Raw genomic sequence first — 19,308 nt, 5'->3', positions numbered from 1 at the left:
TTGCTCACATATAAAACTGGGTCTTTAAATACATACTTTGATATTTGCTTCATAGTGCTTAATTTAATTGAATCCTGTTGGTCAGGTAAGAGAATGGAAATAAGTTGAATCCATTTGGAGACCTTTGAGCTTCCTGTGTTAGGATGTCCGTAACTCTCTAAAGACTTGGGATGTTTTCAGCTGTTATTTTATTATGTTTTCTGTTAGGTGTTCCTATTTTTTCTTTGTGTGGACATCTCTTAATGCAAATAGTTGTGTACTTAATGGTGTGCCATATGTCCCATAGGTATTCTTCATTCTTTATTCATTATTTTTGTCTTTTGTTTTTGTCTATTTCAAGACATCTGTCTTCAATTTCAGAAATTCTGAATAGAACAGTAACAAATAACAATATTGATTCAGCATTAAAAAAAAATTCTAACAATAGCAATAAAAAAGAAAGCCCAGGACTGGATCACTTCACTGCTGAATTACAGCAAACATTTTAAAAGAACTAATACTATTTTTTCTCAAATTATACCAAAAAATTGAAGGGGAGGAATTTCTTCTAAACTCATTCTACAAGTCCAGCATTGTACATGTGCTAAAACCTGACAAAAAACACAACAAAAAGTAGAAAAATATAAGCTAACATTGTTGATAAACATAGATGTAAAACTTCTAGAAAAAATACTAGCAAACAGAATGCAACAACACATCAAGAGTATACAGCATAATAAAGTACGACTTATTTGAAGGATGCAAGAATAGTTCAATATATGTAAATTGATAAAATTGATATGCTATATCAACAGAATAAAGGACAAAAAATATGATTATCTCAATAGATGCATATAAAAACATTTGATATATTTCAACATCACTTCATGATAAAAATTCTCAACAGCCAGAGAGAAAGGTCAGGTTACCCACAAAGGGAAGCCTATCAGACTCACAGCAGATCGCTCAGCAGAAACCCTACAAGCCTGAAGAGAGTGGGGGCCAATATTCAACATCCTTAAAGAAAAGAACTTTCAACCCACACTTTCATATCCTGCCAAACTAAGCTTCATAAACAAAGAAAAAATAAAATCTTTTGTGAACAAGCAAGTACTCAGAGATTTCGTCACCACCAGGCCTGCTTTACAAGAGCTTCTGAAAGAACCACTACACATAGAAAGGAACAACAGGTATCAGCCTTTCCAAAAATATACCAGAAAGTAAAGAGCATCAACATAATGAAGAATTTACATCAACTAATGGTCAAAACAGACAGCTAACATCAAATGGCAGTATTAAATTCACATATATTATTATTAATCCTTAATTTAAATCCACTAAATCCCCCAATCAAAAGACATAGCCAAAACCCATCGGTATGCTGCATCCAGACCCATCTCCCATGCAAGGATACACAAAGACTCAAAACAAAGGGATGGAGAAAGATTTACCAACCAAATGGAGAACAAAAATAAATAAATAAATAAAAAGCAGGAGTTGCAATTCTCACCTCTGATAAAATAGACTCTAAAGCAACAAAGATCAAAAGAGGCAAAGAAGGACATTACATAACGGTAAAAGGATCAATGCAACAAGAAGAGCTAACAATCCTAAATATATACGCACCCAATACAGGAATACCCATATACATAAGACTTATAAAGAGACTTAGACTCCCACACAATAATAGTGGGACACTTCAACATCAATATTAGACAGATCAAGGAGACAGAAAATTAACAAGGATATCCAGGACTTGAACTCGGATCCAGAACAAGTAAACTTAATAAACATTTATAGAACTCTCCACTTTAAAATATACACTCTTATTAGTACCATATCACACCTACTTACAGGTTTAAATGAAATATTGTTTGGCTACTTGTTTGTTATTTTCTTCCCTCATTTTTTCCTGTCTCCATTACTAAGCACAATTATTGGTGTAAAAGAGGTTTCCAATACCCATTTTTAGACTGCATACTAGCCTGGGCAATAAAGCAACACTTCCGTTCTCTCTCCCTCTTCCTCTTTCTTCCTCTCCTTCACTCTTTTTATTTATTTATTTATTTATTTATTTATTTATTTATTTTTCTTTCTTTCTCTTTTTCTTTTTTTTCTCTTTATCAAAAAAAAAAAAAAAAGAAAAGAAATTTAAACTGACAAATTATGTGCTTTTTTTGGTGAAATAACATACCAGAATTGGAGCTTTTTCATAATTATCAAGTATGAGATTCTTATATACTGTTTCAGTCTATAACCTGGATAGAATTAGATTATTTTATATTTCATACTTATATATCAAGGATGATGTGTATAGTAAGTGCACAGTTGTGATAAAAAGCCTATGTTCGGGTACTGTCTTCAAATAAAAAAAAAAAAAAAAAGAGGGCTATGGACAGCCAGCTCGTAAACAGGGAATTGATCTAAACCCTCACATGCATGACTACAAAGCTGGTGCTCCTTCTACCACCCCAGGCAGTCAGAGACTCAGAGACACATAGGGCTCCAGGCCAAGGCCAGACACCAGAGTCTTGGTGCACACCCATCCCCTGTAGCAGACACACTGGGACCTAAAGGATGTGTGTGCAGAGTGGAGAATTAAACACAGACAGTGGTAAAAGCACATCAGCTATAGATCCTACAGACTGTTCCAGCCTGCAGCAGGTACCCAAGTGAGTCCAGAGATGTTCTAGGCTTCCAGTTCTCTGCGCCACTAAACTCTTACAGGAAACCTCAGAGTGGGTCCACCTTGTAAAATTATTTAAAAAAAAATTCTCAACAAATTAGATACACAAGGAATGTATCTCAACCCAAAAAAGGTCACAGCCAACATTATACTAAGGAAAAGTAAAAAAGAAAAGAGAGAATAATCAAATTTATGCAATAAAAAAAAATAAAGGGGATATCATCACAGATTCCACAGAAATTCAAACTATCATCAGAGATTATTACAAACAACTCTATGCACATAAACTAGTAAACTTTGAATAAATGGATAAATTCCTGGACACTTGCCTCCTCTCAAGCCTAAACCAGGAAGAAGTTGAAACCCTGAATAGACCAATAACAAAGTCTGAAGTTGAGGCAGCTATTAAGAACCTACCACCCAAAAAAGGCCCAGGTCCAGATGGGTTCACAGCCGAATTCTACCAGACATACAAAGAGGAGCTGGTACCATTCCTTCTGAAACTATTCCAAATAATCCAAAAAGAGGGAAAGCTTTTCCTTTAAGAACTGAACAAGACAAAGATGCTCACTTTGATACCCACTTTTACCACTCTTATTGAACACAGCACTGGAAATCTTTACCATAGCAATTAGGCAAGCAAAAGAAATAAAAGCCATCCAAGTTAAAAAGGAGGAAGTGAAATTGTTCCTGTTCACATATGACATAATTTTATACATAGAAAAGCCTAAAGATTTCACCAAAAACTCTAAGAACTGATAAATAATTTCAGTAAAGTTACATGATGCAAATATTAACATACAAAAATTAGTAGCACTTCTATACACCAATAGCAAACTAGCTGAAAAAAAAATCAGAAATCTTACAAAAATAGCTATAACAATATAAAAGATACCTAAAAATATATTTAACCAAAGAGATGAAAGATTTCTACGAGGAAGACTATGAAGAGGACACAATAAAATGGAAAGGCATCCCATGCTTATGGATTGGAAAAATTAGTACTATGAAAGTGACCATATTACTCAAACCAATGTGTAGATTCAATCCAATCTCTAACCAAATACCAAAAACATTCTTCACACAAATTGGAAAACAATTCTAAAATTTATATGAAACCACAAAATGTGTCAACTAGGAAAGCAATTAAGAGTAAAAAGAATAAAGTTGGTGACACACACTACCTGACTTCAAAATATGCTCTAAAGCTACACTAATCAAAACAGCATGATATTGGCATAAAAACATGGTAGAGAATAGAAAATCCAGAAACAAATCTACATATTTAAAGACAACTGATTTTCAAAAACTGGGCCAAGAACTTAGGTTGAGGAAATAACAATCTCTTTGATAAACTGGGAGAACTGGATATCCACATGCAGAATAACAACACTAGACCCCTTTCTCTCACAGTATGCAAACATAAACTCAAAATGGATTAAAGACTTAAACACACGGAACGATGAAACTATTAGAAGAAATGGGAAACACTTCAAACATCAGCTTGGGCAAATATTTTATGAATCAGATATCATAAACATAGTCAATGAAAGCAAAAATAGACAAGAGGGATCATATCAAACTAAAAAGCTTCTGCACAGCAAAGGAAATAATCCCCAGAGTAAAGAGAAAACTTGCAGAATAGGAGAGAATACTTGCAAACTATTCATCTGCAGAGGATTCATATCTATAATATACAAGAACTCAAACAACTCAACAGCAAAACACCAAAATAAATTGGTTTACATATGAGCAAATGATATAAATAGACATTTCTCAAAAGAAAACATACAAATGCCCAACAAGTGGGTAAAAATAATCGACATCACCAATCATCATGGAAATGCAAATCAAAAGCACAATGAGATATGACCTCAGTCACGTTACAATAGCTACTTTCAAAAAAAGAGAAAAAAATGACAAATACTGGTGGGAATGTGGAGAAAAGAAAGATAACACTTATACATTGTTGAGAATGTAAATTAGCACAGCCATTATGGAAAATACTGTGAGGAGTTTTCAAAAAACTAAAAATAGAACTACCATTAAATCAACAAATCCATCTATTGTATACATATCCAAAGGAAAGCAAATCAGTATTTCAGAGATATCGACAGTCTCATGTTTATTGCAGCACTATTCACAATAGTAAAAAAATGGAATCAACATGTCCATCAATACGTGGACTAAATATATGATATATATGTATATATATCATACATAAATTAAAAATATGATATAATATACATATGTACACAATGAAATACTATTTGGTTATAAGAAAAACTAAAATCCTGCCTTTCATGGCAATATGGATAACCCTGGAGGACATTTTCTTAAGTGAAATAAGCCTGACATTGAAAGATAAATACTGCATGTTCTCACTTATATGTGGAAGCAAAAAAAAAGTTGCTCTCATGGAAGTAGAGAGTAGAATAATGGTTACTAGAGGCTGGGAAGGGTAGTGGTGAGGGCAGGATAGGGAGAGTTCGGTTAAGGGGTATAAAATTACAGCTAGATAGAAGCAATAGTTTCTAGCTTTTCTATAATACTACAGGGTGATTACAGTTAACAATAATTTATAGTATTTTTTCAAATAGTTGGAAGAAGGGATGTTGAATGTTCGCAACACAAATGAATAATAATTGTTTGAGGTGATGGATATGCTAATTACTCTGAAAATATCACACTGTAACCCATAAATATGTATAATAATGTGCCAATTAAAAAAATATATGGAGATAAGTTCTCTGAAGCTATGCCAGCACATTCACTCTGCCCTTTGCCCCATATGAAAACTAGGATTAGAAAGGGTGTAAAAAACTGTTTCTGCTTTCTCTAGTCCATTTACAGTATAAATCCTTAAGTACATGTGCTAATGTAATGTCCTGAGTTAGTAGGCCTCGGTAATATGCACTAGTTTTAAATTTGCAAAATTTTAAAAATAATGGCTTGATATACCTCTGCTTTTGTGTAAATATTTAGAATTATGTTATCTTTGCCTCAGCAAGTAACATCTATTTAATAGGTATTTGACACTAGAATAAATGAATGAATAAAAACATTTTTTCTACGAACAATGAAATTGAAAATTTGCAAAAGGTCAAAATAAAAGCTGGCCTATGATGCAAAGGGGCAGCAGACAATGGACTGAAAATGTGAATGAACGAACAGATAAATAGAAGAAAAGTGAAAGGATTATCTACATTTTTAGGTTTATTTACATTAAACTACACAGTGTTAAACCAATTTGTGATTTAATCAGTCAAGAAGTGTTCAGTGAGCAACTTCTAAGGACCCACCTCTTCTATACATACAGTAATAATAAAAACAGAAGGTCCTTTGACATTATATTTGCAGATTCCTGTAGATTCTGTATTGTGACAGAGTACACACAGACAGACGTGTATACACACATATTATGGTACTTTAAACCAACCAAATGTAGATTAATCCAACACATTTTTACACTACTTTACTTATAGCTTTTAATGACAATGAAAAATTAAGCAGTTTTCTCTGACTTGCCTAAAGCTTCCCCAATTTTTTTTTTAATTGGACTTTAAGTTCTGGGAACATGTGCAGATCCTGCAGGATTGTTGCATCTGTACACACATGCCATGGTGGTTTGCTGTTTCCATCCCCCCACATCACCTATATCAGGCATTTTTCCCAGTATTATCCCTCCCCAACCTTCCTGCCGCCTGCTGTCCCTCCCCTAGCTCCCCACCTCCCAACGGAACCCAGCGTGTGATGTTCCCCTCCCTGTGACCATGGGTTCTCCTGGTTCAACACCTGCCTATGAGTGAGAACATGCAGTGTTTGGTTTTCTGTTCTTGTGTCAGTTTGCAATGGGGAAAGGATTCCCTGTTTAATAAATGGTGTTGGGAAAACTGGCTAGCCATGTGCAGAAAGATGAAACTGGACCCCTTTCTTACACTTATACACAAATTAACTCCAAATGGATTAAAGATTTAAACATAAGACCTAACACCATAAAAAACCCTAAAAGAACACTAGGCAATACCATTCAGGACATAGGCATAGGCAAAGACTTCATAACTAAAACACCAAAAGCTTCCCAAATTTTAATGAATAAGAAGTTGTAGAAAGAAAAAAGAATATTTAAAACCAGGTATAAAGTGCAAAATGAGATACAGTCCTTTTATCTGTAATTAGACGTTTAAATTATTAATGGTGTTTCTTAGCAAAGATTTCGGAATAAAGAGAATGCATTGCAGTCATCACCATCTCAAAGTGTTCTTGGCATAATTTAGGATGGGGCAATTTATTTAATGAAACTATATTTTTCAGTTCTAAAAAAAAATTTAAAAACCATCTCAGAAACAATCTGATGATCTTTGCTAGTGATCTGGCAAAGTAAAACATAGCTACAGTGAGCACAATCTCAAGGGATAATTAATTAAAGAAATGAATTAATTTAAAAAGCTGCAGGAGTTAGGTCTTTATTATGTAAGGTACTTTCTTTGTCATGTTTTCTGTCACTCTGGAGATACATTTTATAGACTGATAGAAGCGTATGAGACTAAAACATGAAACTCCCTTTTAGGGAATAACATGATGACATTAATATGTTATATTGACATTGCCAGGATAAACTCTATCCTCAGCAACGAGAATATATACAGGCCTGAATCATAACTCTAGCTTCAGATAAAGCAACAACATTCATGATCTATTCAGTCACGTGCCGCGAAACTGAATTGCTCATAAAAGACAGATTCAGAAAATATCAAATTCAGGTCTAACATGCTACTTTTTATCTTTTGATACTTTAAAAATACTTAAAGCATGAAATATCAACATGAGATTTTAAATTTGAAACTTACTTGCAATCTTGGTTATTCTACGATCATCATTAATGAAAACTGAAACTAATACCTAGCATATGCTCCACACTTAACATTTACCATTATACTTATTATACGAATCCCTTTCATAAACATTTTCTCAATTAGTTTGAGAAACAGGCTCATGGCAACATTTTTTATCCTTGCAAAATTAATGAAAAGTTGTAAAACCAAAAATGTAAAATTAAGTAACTGAAGCTTAGAGAGTTAAAAGAACTTCTCTGTTAAACATCTGAGTGGTAGTTCACTTACTCCAAGAGACTCAACTCTAAAGCACTATTTTATACCAACTGGCCTATATATCAAAATTTCAGCTTTGTTTTTGTCATTTCATCAACTTCTTCAAAAAACAAAAATGCAACATATATGTCATCTATAATAATATGTTATTTAATTACTGCATTTGGTCAGAGGAAATAAAGATTAATCAGACTTAATTGCTATCCTCAAGTAATTCTTAGACTTGCAAAGACTTACTTTTAAGAAAATGATTAGGCCAGGCACGGTGGCTCACACCTGTAATCCCAGCACTTTGAGAGGTCAAGGTGGGCAAATTACTTGAGGTCAGGAGTTTGAGACAAGCCTGGCAAACATAGTGAAACTCCTGTCTCTACTAAAAATACAAAAGTTTATCTGGGCACTGTGGCACACTCCTGTAATCCCAGCTACTTGGGAAGCTGAGACAGGAGAATCTCTTAAACCCGGGAACCAGAGGTTGCAGTGAGTTGAGATTGTGCACTCCAGCCTGGGAGACAGAGCAGGACTCTGGAGACACAGAGACAGAGAGAGAGCGAGCGAGCACGAGAGCACAAGAGAGAGAGTCGAGTAAGAGGAAGGAAGGGAGGGAGAGAGGAAGGAAGGGGTGATTATATTTACTGTGATAATTGATCATAGAGGCATAAAGTGCAGTATAATAAACAACTAAGCAGGGCCCAACTTTCTCTGGCACAGCAGGATTTGAAAGGCAGCATAGGCAGAGAGAAATATTATACCTGCAACCATACTAACTTTGTTAAACATGAAGAGGTGGATGCAGCTCATCCCCTGCTAGATGCATTTTGGCTGTGACACCCATCGCCAGTGAGTGAAAATGTTGGCTGATAACAACTCATGCCATCCTGCTTCTCTGGAGATTTGGCCCTTGCACCTTGGCCAAACGTTTACTCCCTGTAGGCTAAACCAATTTCACTTCTGCAGGCTGATCTCTGCTCATGTCTGAGTGACACATGGGATGCTCATGCTCCCTGTTGTTTTCCGGGTAAGTATTGTCTGTGGTACAAATTTTGCTTCATAACTTCTAAGTGTTTCAGGTTAATTAGTCCTTAAATGATAACTCACATTTGTTTAGCTTTTCTCTCTGTTTTCTAGCCTGCTTCATTCATTCTCCTCCTTGAGACCATCCATTTAAATAATTTGAACAAGAATTTCCATCTCAGGCTCTCCTTCTAAGAAACCAAATAAAATACATGGTGTCATACCAGTGAAAGGTTAAGATGTAAGACAGCTGAACAAATTAGGCAAGTAACAATTATGAACTTATGCTTCCATAAAACATCGTGTGTATTTATGTGTATTGTGTGTGTGTGTGTGTGTGTGTGTGTGTGTGTGTGTGATCATAAGGTCCTTGAAATGAAAGATCTTCCTTTCTCTACCTTTATGTCTCTTCCTGTTATATCCCTTCAGTCTTAGATTGGTCTCACATGGGTCACATATCTCACACCTAGAACTATATACTTCACATAGTAGAGAATACTAAAGCCTTTCAAACAAATGAACAAAGATGTAGGATTCTAAATTCAACAGTGATATTGTAATCTTTTATTAATTTACCACAATGCTTGACAAAATATTTTACCAAACATTGTTTATCAAATGTCCTGATATATTTAGTATGTTTAAATAGATTGAAGGATAACTGTCATAACAAATTTTATTATTTGGATATGCTAGTGTTCAAATGCAATGCGGCAACTCTAACAGTTTGTCACAAAATACAATGCAATTGAAGATGGTTATATAATTGAAAAGTCAGAAATTATAATGTAAACAGTTCTATCTTAAACCATTGTCAAACTTTGTCATCAGAAACAGAGACCTTTTTCTCTCCTGACTATGTGGCTTTTCTCCAGTTTAAAATGAAGGAATAATTCTGTCCACAGTCCCAATCCTACATCCACCTTGGCATCTGACAGCAAAACAAGAGAGCTTCTACTTGAGTCTATTATTGTGGACTTTTTTCATGATTGGCTTGCTTACACAGTGGTTACTAGTCCTATTTCTGAAATAAATGCTATGGCCAGGATATAGCTCTATGTAAATGGACTAGAACTACCATATCCTCTGGTGATCTACAAATAAAATCCACTGAGGGTGGGAGGATTTGGTTCTTGAGTTGACATAATGTGGATCACTTGTCCCATGTCCAGTCTAGGGGTGGAAACTCTTCTTACTCATATGGACTGAGAGAATGGCAGGTGGGGACATTTTCAGAAAGTAATTAAGAATGATAGGCAGGCCGGGCGCGGTGGCTCAAGCCTGTAATCCCAGCACTTTGGGAGGCCGAGGTGGGTGGATCACGAGGTCAAGAGATCGAGACCATCCTGGTCAACATGGTGAAACCCCGTCTCTACTAAAAATACAAAAAATCAGCTGGGCATGGTGGCGTGTGCCTGTAATCCCAGCTACTCAGGAGGCTGAGGCAGGAGAATTGCCTGAACCCAGGAGGCGGAGGTTGCGGTGAGCCGAGATCGCGCCATTGCACTCCAGCCTGGGTAACAAGAGCGAAACTCCATCTCAAAAAAAAAAAAAAAAAAAAAAAAAGAATGATAGGCAGGCCCAAAGCAAAACATTTCTCCACAGAAATGACATTTATGTTGAATCAATTAATACTCAGCCAATGTATTAAAAGTATACCTGGAAATTACACTACATTACAGAAAATAGTTAAGAATATTATGTTTTAAAATTTTATAAATGCAAATGGAGATTTTTAAAACTTAACTAGAATCACCTAAAACACTTAAATAAATTGAGATAAAGTATGTCTATCTCTATAAATTTAGTAAAACTATAAAATACCTCCTTTGTATAAGTCAATTTTGAATAAATAGAATATTGTCACTGACCTGGTTATGAGTACTTTGCTCCCAATATTTTTGTTATAAATAAAACACAGATATATGAAAAATGTATAAAATATGGTTTAGTACATTTTTATGAAGTGTACACTATTCTAACCCATACCCAGGTCACGGAATAAAACTTTGCCCAACCACCAGTAAATTCCTGTCTTGTGTTCAGTCCCAATATCAAATCCTTTCTTTCCCTTACAAGTAACCACCAACTTGTTTAATCATCAATTCCTATGTTTTTCCTATATAATTTTACCTTATATGTATAATTTTATTATAATCTTTCTATAATTTGTTTACCTAGACACTAGAATCTTTGTGATTTGTATGGTATATTTTACTTTAAACATTCTCCCTCCAACTTGTAATTTCCTCCTTACAGTGGATCAGTTAAAGCACCTGTTTCTTTTGACCTAAGGAGTTTTCCACGGTTTCTGGGTTCAGTTGTTGCATTTCAGCGTGTTCCTCTGTTCTTTGTAGTTACCAAAACTTGTCATAGGATCTCAGACATTAGATTAAGCTTGATTTTCATCCCTTTGCCCAGATTATTAGTGTTATGTTATTTTATAAGGTGTCTCATAATATCTGCTATTCCTTTTTGTTTCTTTTGACCATCAATAACCATTGATGTTCACTGCTAGATATATTGATTTGTTGGAGGTTGACAACTGGTAATATTCTGTTAGATGTTATTATTTATACATGAAATCATGTTACAAATAATCACATATCTTCATCTGTCTTTTATCTAGTGGTATGGTTCACAGGGAAAAGGCTGTATATTTATATTTTGTTTTAGTCACTATATTAGAAACTACTAAAATGGTTAATATTTCAATAATCATTATAAACTAATGGATTTGAACACATTTCATAGGTTTTAATTCACTGCAATTATTGTATGTGATGAGCTCAAATGATCTCATAGTTGACACCAGAAAATTTTCAATTTGTTGTTTTGACCTTTTGACAGTACCCCATTAACACTGATAGCTTTCTTGCTATCTGATTTAACAAGATACTCCAGGGTCATCTTGCAAATTTTTTCCTCCATTACTGCAATTCATCATTTTTCTAAGAAACACTGCTTTCTTTAAGTAAGAGATGATATTTGATGACCACAGTCAGATGACATTTTATGACCACTTGAGATGCTCATTGCTACTTGATTATTTACTGTTTCTAGGCATTTTCAATGGTCACATATAGAAAAATACATAATACATACAAGAATACACAAACACCATAAAATATCTTGGATATTTATATGGATAATTCAATCCAAACTCTTAACTACAGGGTTTTTACTAAAATATTTCTGAATTGCACCTGTGTCTTCTCTCTTACACATTGACACTACTGCTTCTAAGGATTACAGAGATTAAGGATTATTTCCTTTATTGAAATAAAGAGTATTTGAAGCATAATCATATCAATACTCTTAATCTGTATCACTCAGAGTTTTCCAATGAAACTGAACAATCAGGACGAGAGGATAGATGGACAAATAAATGTGTAGATAAACAGAAACATCAATAGATACATGTATAAATACATAAAATATAAAATATGGCTTAATAGATTTTATATACACTCTATTCATTCTTTCCCTTCCATTTATAACTCATATTATCTACATTAAAAGAACACAAATCTATTATATACTATTGTTCGTAGTTTATCAGAAGTTCATTATTCATTCATGGGTAAGAAAACATCTTATCATGAAGGACTAGATATTACACATTTAAGATTTTGGGACCATATAGTCTCTCTTGCAATTACCCAGGCAGGCCATTCTACTGTGAAAGCACTAATAAGGAATATGTTAATAAGTAAGCATGGCTGTGTAAACATAATACCTGATTTAAAAAAAGAAAAAAAGAAGCAAAGCAGATTTGGCTCATGAATTATAGTTTTCTACTGCTTACTCTGCTAGATTGCCCAGGAAGTGCTCATGAAAACATTATTCCCTCGGCTTTCACATGTTGATAACAAGTTGTCTGTGGTCATTGTGCTTGACAGTTTACTTGGACATATAATCTCTGGCTCACATTTTTTTCTTTAAGTTCTTTAAATGTTTTATAAGATCTCCTTTTGCTATAAAGCATTACACTGATGTTTTCTGATAATTCATTTTTTTTCCTTTTCTATTTCATTTACTCTGTTTAGATGCTTGTTTTGCTATTTTTTTCTTAAAATATAGTAATTTTATATGCTTTATGCTAAAACCCTCAATAAACTAGGTATTGATGGAACGTATCTCAAAATAGTAAGAGCTATTTATGACAAACCTACAGCCAATATCATACTGAATGGGCAAAAACTAGAAGCATTTCCTTTGAAAATTGACACAAACCAAGGATACCCTCTCTCACATCACCTATTCAACATAGTATTGAAAGATCTGGACAGGGCAATCAGGGAAGAAAAAGAAAAAAATCATATTCAATTAGAACAAGTGGAAGTCAAATGGTCTCTATTTGCAGATGACATAATTGTATATTTAGAAGATCCAATTATCTCACCCCAAAATATCCTTAAGCTGAAAGCAACTTCAGCAAAATCACAGGATACAAAATCAATGGGCAAAAATCACAAACATTCCTATACACCAATAACAGACAAACAGAGAGACAAATAATGAGTGAATTCCCATTCACAATTGCTACAAAGAGAATAAAATACCTAGGAATCCAACTTACAAGGGATGTGAAGGACCTCTTCAAGGAGAACTACAAACCACTGCTCAGGAAATAAGAAAAGACACAAACAAATGGAAAAACGTTCCATGCTCATGATTAGAAAGAATCAATATCATGAAAATGGCCACAATGACCAAAGTAATTTATAAATTAAATGCTATCCCCATCAAGCTACCATTGACTTTGTTCGAAGAATTGGAAAAAATCACCTCAAATTTCATATGGAACTTTAAAAAAAGTCCACATAGCCAAGACAATCCTAAGCAAAAAAAAAAAAAGAAAAAGCTGGAGTCATCACGCTACCTGACTTCAAAACATACTACAAGGCTACAGTAGTCACAACAGCATGGTACTGGTACCAAAACAGATATATAACACAATGGAAAGGAACAGAGCCCTCAGAAACGACACCACACATTTACAACCATCTGATTTTTGACAAAGCCATCAAAAACAAGTAATGGGAAAAGGATTCCCTATTTAATAAATGGTGCCGGGAAAATTGGCTAGCCATATGCAGAAGGCTGAAACTGAATCCCTTCCTTGCAGCTTATACGAAAATTAACTCAAGATGGATTAAAGATTTAAATGTAAGACCTAAAACCATAAAAACCCTAGAAGAAAACCTAGGCAATACCATTGAGGACATAGCCATGGGCAAGGACTACATGACCAAAACACCAAAACCGATGGCAACCAAAGCCAAAATAGACAAATGGGATCTCATTAAACTAAAGAGCTTCTGCACAGCAAAAGAAACTATCATTAGTTGATAGTTGAACAGGCAACCTATAGAATAGGAGAAAAATTTTGCAATCTACCCATCTGATAAAAGGCTAATATCCAGAATCTACAAACAACTTAAACAAATCTACGAGAAAAAAACAACCACATCAAAACGTGGGTGAAGGATATGAACAGACACTTCTCTAAATAAGACATTTATGCAGCCAAGAAACATGTAAAAAAAAGTTCAACATCACTGATCATTAGAGAAATGCAAATCAAACCACAATGAGATAACATCTCACACCAGTTAGTATGGTGATCATTAAAAAATCAGGACATAACAGATGCTGGAGAGGATATGAAGAAATAGGAACACTTTTACACTGTTGGTGGTTGTATAAATTAGTTCAACCATTGTGGAAGACAGTGTGGTGATTCCTCACGCATATACAACTAGAAATACCATTTGACCCAGCAATCCCATTACTGGGTATATACCCAAAGGATTATAAATCATTCTACTATAAAGACACAGGCACAAGTATGTTTATTGTGGTGCTGTTCACAATAGCAAAGAATTGGAACCAACCCAAATGCCCATCAATGATAGACTGGATAAAGAAAATGTGGTACATATACACCATGGAATGCTATGCAGCCATCAAAAAGGATGAGTTCATGTCCTTTGCAGGGGCATGGATGAAGCTGGAAACCATCATTCTCAGCAAACTAACACAAGAACAGAAAACCAAATACCACATGTTCTCACTCATAAGTGTTAGTTGAACAATGAGAACACATGGACACAGGGAGGGGAACATCACACATTGGGGCCTGTCTGGGGGTGGAAGACTAGGGGTAGGATAGCATTAGCAGAAAAAGCTAATGTAGATGACAGGGTGATGGGTGCAGCAAACCACCATGGCACTTGTATAACAAAGTAACATACCTGCACATTCTGTACATGTACCCCAGAACAGATAGATAGATAGATAGATAGATAGATAGATAGATATAGAGATAGTAATTTTATTGGAATCTCTCATGATATTGATCATTCTGGATTGATATTCTCAAGTTAGTGATGTGTTCTTGTATATGCAGCCCCAACACTAATTTTTTTTTCTTGGATTATGGTTTTTAAGAGTTTTTTGTGTGTCCCTTCATTTGGTTTTTATCTATAGAACTCCTATGATCCATGTATTGGACTGTCTTTGAATATATTAAATACTTGTTAGTTGTCTAGAATCTGTTTTATGTTTATGCTCAATTATATTTTTTTCCAGTTCCAATAAATCTTTATTTATTCATTGTATTTTCCCAGGGAAGGAGAAGAGAAAAAGTCAACATGTATGTTATAAAACTATTAGAAAACAGGAAAGAAAGTTTCCAGTACAGCAAAATCAACCATCAAATAAACACCCAGTGATGAGGTCACCAAAGTCTAAAGGGGCTCAGTCTCCTGCAGTTCAGGAATGAAGGGAAGGGATCAGGACAAGAACAGGCAGATATAGGCTTTTCTACCCTCCCACTCTCTCCCTATAAATTAAAGTTTTCACACAAATCTTTGGTTTCTACAAGTAAACATGAAGTTACATCCGTATGTCTCCTATTAAAAAATCTTGTGGTCACTTTGACATGTTTCTTGCACCTGCATAAAAGTCCCTGAGTCACTTGGATACACATTCATATTCTCCTTCTTGGCCTCCTTATCCCTCTTCCTTACTGGAAGGTCATTAATTACATTTCTCTGCTTTAGGATTAAAGATTATGTAGGTTTGATCCATCCAAAATAAAACAGTATCTTAAATGTTTAGCATGAATCACGTCAAAAAATGGTCTGGACTCAGGAGTTTGGGAACAAGAGATGGAAGTTTCCTATCTTCTTCAGGATTTTTGCATAATGTGTTTTAAGAGTTGTGGAGATCATCCAAAAATGAAATGTGTATGCAAGTGGGTGTGTAGGTTTTCTTTTTGAGAGAGACAGAAATGAGGGCAAAATAGGAGACACAGTTTTAGAACAGATGTGGTCCAATAGGTAAAAGGAGATGGGGAACACAAAAGAAAGGATGGTTCAACATCCCAACTTTAAGAAGGGGCCGCCCAGAATGAATGCCTCAGATGTTTTTGTTTGGGGCAGAACCATCTTTGAATGCTTTGGCTATGTTTCTGTCAATACAAAAAGTTTATAAACAATAAACCCCAAAAGAACATAGAGAAAGACCAACACATTATATTTACACAAACTAAGACATCTGGCAATCACCAACTCAGTGATTTCCTACAAAGCCCAGACAAATACAAAAACCAGAATGAGGGTGGCATTTAGGGAGACAAGAACCCAGTATCAAACCCACGCCACCCAATGAGCGCTATTGCATGTGTCCATTTCAACACAGTGAAGCAGGTTTGCAGTGATCTTACAGCAAGCAAATGAAACTCTCTTTTTACTCCTTTAGCTGCCATGATACTACTAATCATCACTGCAGCTGGGCAGAACACAAGCTTCAGGCACCACAAAGAAGCCTTCATTTGTGGGTCTCCCTGGAACCCCCAAATTTTGAAATGTTGAGGATTTTAGTCCTTGCTTTATATATCCATTCCTTCACAGCAAAAGATGAGTACAGGGATACTAATGTTAAAACTACCTGTTAATCGTTCAAGGTGTGTACTGGGTTGAACTTCCTGTCCATGACCACACGCTCTGGAGTTGCACTTGAGCCCCCAGGGGACATCACTGTGCACCAGAGTAAGCTGCACATGGAGGGCTTCCAGAGCCTGAAGGAGGTTGAGGCAGTAAAGTTCACCTTTAAGAAGTCTGCCAAGGGTCTGGAATCTATCTGTGTCACCAGACATAATGGGATGTTCTTTATTGAAAATGAGAGGTGGACAAAGGGGAAGAATATGCAGACATCAAAAGAAGGCAGGCAGGTGCTATAAGGGTGGAGGTCTAGACCATCATGCCAAGGAATGCAAGCTGCCACTCCAGCCCAAGAATTGCCATTGTGCAGAGCATCAGCCATATGATAGCCTCATGTCTGCTGAAGGCCCAGCAAGCCCCTAGCTCATAGAGAAGCCAGCCTACTTTGGGGAGGAAGAGAAAGATATACACCGCTCTGCCCTGCTCCCTGAAGCCCAGAATTGAGCCACTGTGGGTGGAGGCTCATCTTTTGTTACCAGGAATTTTCAAGAAGCAGGCACAGAGGAGAAGGTGGGAATAGCATGAATTGAGGTTAGTTGGCACTGCCTTGTATCTTGGGTCACAGCATCACACCTTCTTCCCTCTTAATCAGGGAAAGAGGTGAAGCATAGGAACTCCAACCATGCTCTGTCCAAATACAAGTGAGGGCTTTTGGGGGGAAAATCACCCTAGAACATTTATGTTTTATCTGAGTTTCCATCCCCAGAATTCTCAGCTTTTGAAAATGGCCTGAGCAAGGAAGTCATTTTCCTTACATGAAGGTAGAATAATAATTCCTATGTTAGATTGAAAGGATTGGGTATAGGACCAGATTCGTGGACCTAAGCCACTACATTCTGTGGGAGAAAGTCTCTTAGGAGTAAGGCAGTGTTTTGTTTTGTTTTCACATCTTGTGTCCTCATATTCACTCTTGTGATAGGGCGCTGGGAACTGTCCCCAACAACGGACTGTGATGAAGGCAAAAAGTTTGGCTGGGGAAATCGCTGCAGTTCCGCTGCTCCTATGATCACCCATACCCTACTCTGATCAATGTGATTTTTTACTCACTCCCTTGGATACTGCACCTTGAGTCCCACTTTCTTCAGGACGCCAGCTGTACACTAGCTGTGCACAAATGATGTATCTTGTGCATTTTAATTTTTCCCCTTAATATAAACATGTTGTTTTGTATTTTTATATATTTCAATCTGAGGCCCTCGTTCCTGCACCGAATTCTCAGGTACATGAGCAATCTCAGGGATAAGTCAGCAGAAGCTCCACATCTGCACAGCAGGAATACTTTTTTTTTGAAACGGAGTTTCGCTCGTTACCCAGGCTGGAGTGCAATGGCGCGATCTCAGCTCACCGCAACCTCCGCCTCCTGGGTTCAGGCAATTGTCCCGCCTCAGCCTCCTGAGTAGCTGGGATTACAGGCACGTGCCACCATGCCCAGCTAATTTTTTGTATTTTTAGTAGAGACGGGGTTTCACCGTGTTGACCAGGACGGTCTCGATCTCTTGACCTCGTGATCCACCCGCCTCGGCCTCCCAAAGTGCTGGGATTACAGGCGTGAGCCACCGCGCCTGGCCAGGAATACTTTTTGTTGTTTTTATCACCCTGGAGAGTAACTACTTGGTGTGTACAGCCTATTGACCTATGTCATTTTTGCCAATGACAGTTGGCTTTTCTGTCATATTGTCCTCTGAAACCCCCTCCACCTTGAAAATGTTTCATGGGAGACTCAGTTTTAACTGGGTTGCTCCATAACGTGATCGCCTCCTTCTGGAAGATTGGAAATTAGTCTAAATAGGAAAAAGTGGTGCAGAGAGGTTAGGAGAGGCTGAGCCAGAGAGGAAGCCAAGGTTAGGTGAGGGTTATCTAATTCTAGGACACAGGACATGCTTTACACACCAGATTCATTCTTCACAGGATTAGGCTAGACCTACCATGTAGAACCGGGATGGGGGGAGGAAGCGGGAGAGAGAGTGTGTGTGTGTTTCTAAAAAAATGTGTATTTGCAAGGATAACTTTTAAGATCATTTATATTTCTTAATATACTTTTTATTTTGGAATAATTATAGAGTAACAGAAGAAGCAATGGTAGTAAAAAAAAATTATGTCTTTTCCATGCTTCCCCTAATGTTAGCAATTTACGTAACCATAACACGTTTGTCAAAATTAAAGAATTAAAGCAGGTATAATATTAGGTATATTATTTCTTCAGATTTTTTCAGGATTTAACACAGGACACTACATTGCTTTCAGGTCCACAAACTTTTTGAAATATACTTTTTAATTTTAGAATAGTTTTAGATTTATAGAAAGTTTATGAAGATAGGGAGAGTTGCTATTAGCACACACTCAATTTCCCATGCTATTAAGAATTTATATTAGTATATTTGTCACAATTAATGAATCAGTACTGATATGTTATTATTAGTTAAAGCCTGTATCTTTTCTTTTTGTAGTTTTATTGTGTTTTGACACATAATCATTGTACATATTTGTGGGATACAGTGTAATATTT

General features: G+C 36.0%; 1 pseudogene; it reads left to right on the top strand.

Moving 5' to 3' along the window:
* The first annotated feature begins 16,466 nt into the window (after positions 1-16,466).
* Positions 16,467-17,246, top strand: LOC116551142 (annotated as a pseudogene).
* Positions 17,247-19,308: the final 2,062 nt, after the last annotated feature.

The sequence above is a fragment of the Sapajus apella genome, unplaced genomic scaffold (assembly GCF_009761245.1).
Source record: "Sapajus apella isolate SASKATOON/1434 unplaced genomic scaffold, GSC_monkey_1.0 scaffold9, whole genome shotgun sequence".
Taxonomy (NCBI): domain Eukaryota; kingdom Metazoa; phylum Chordata; class Mammalia; order Primates; family Cebidae; genus Sapajus; species Sapajus apella.
Note: the sequence above shows the minus strand (reverse complement) of the source record. Positions and strands in the feature narration are given on the sequence as shown.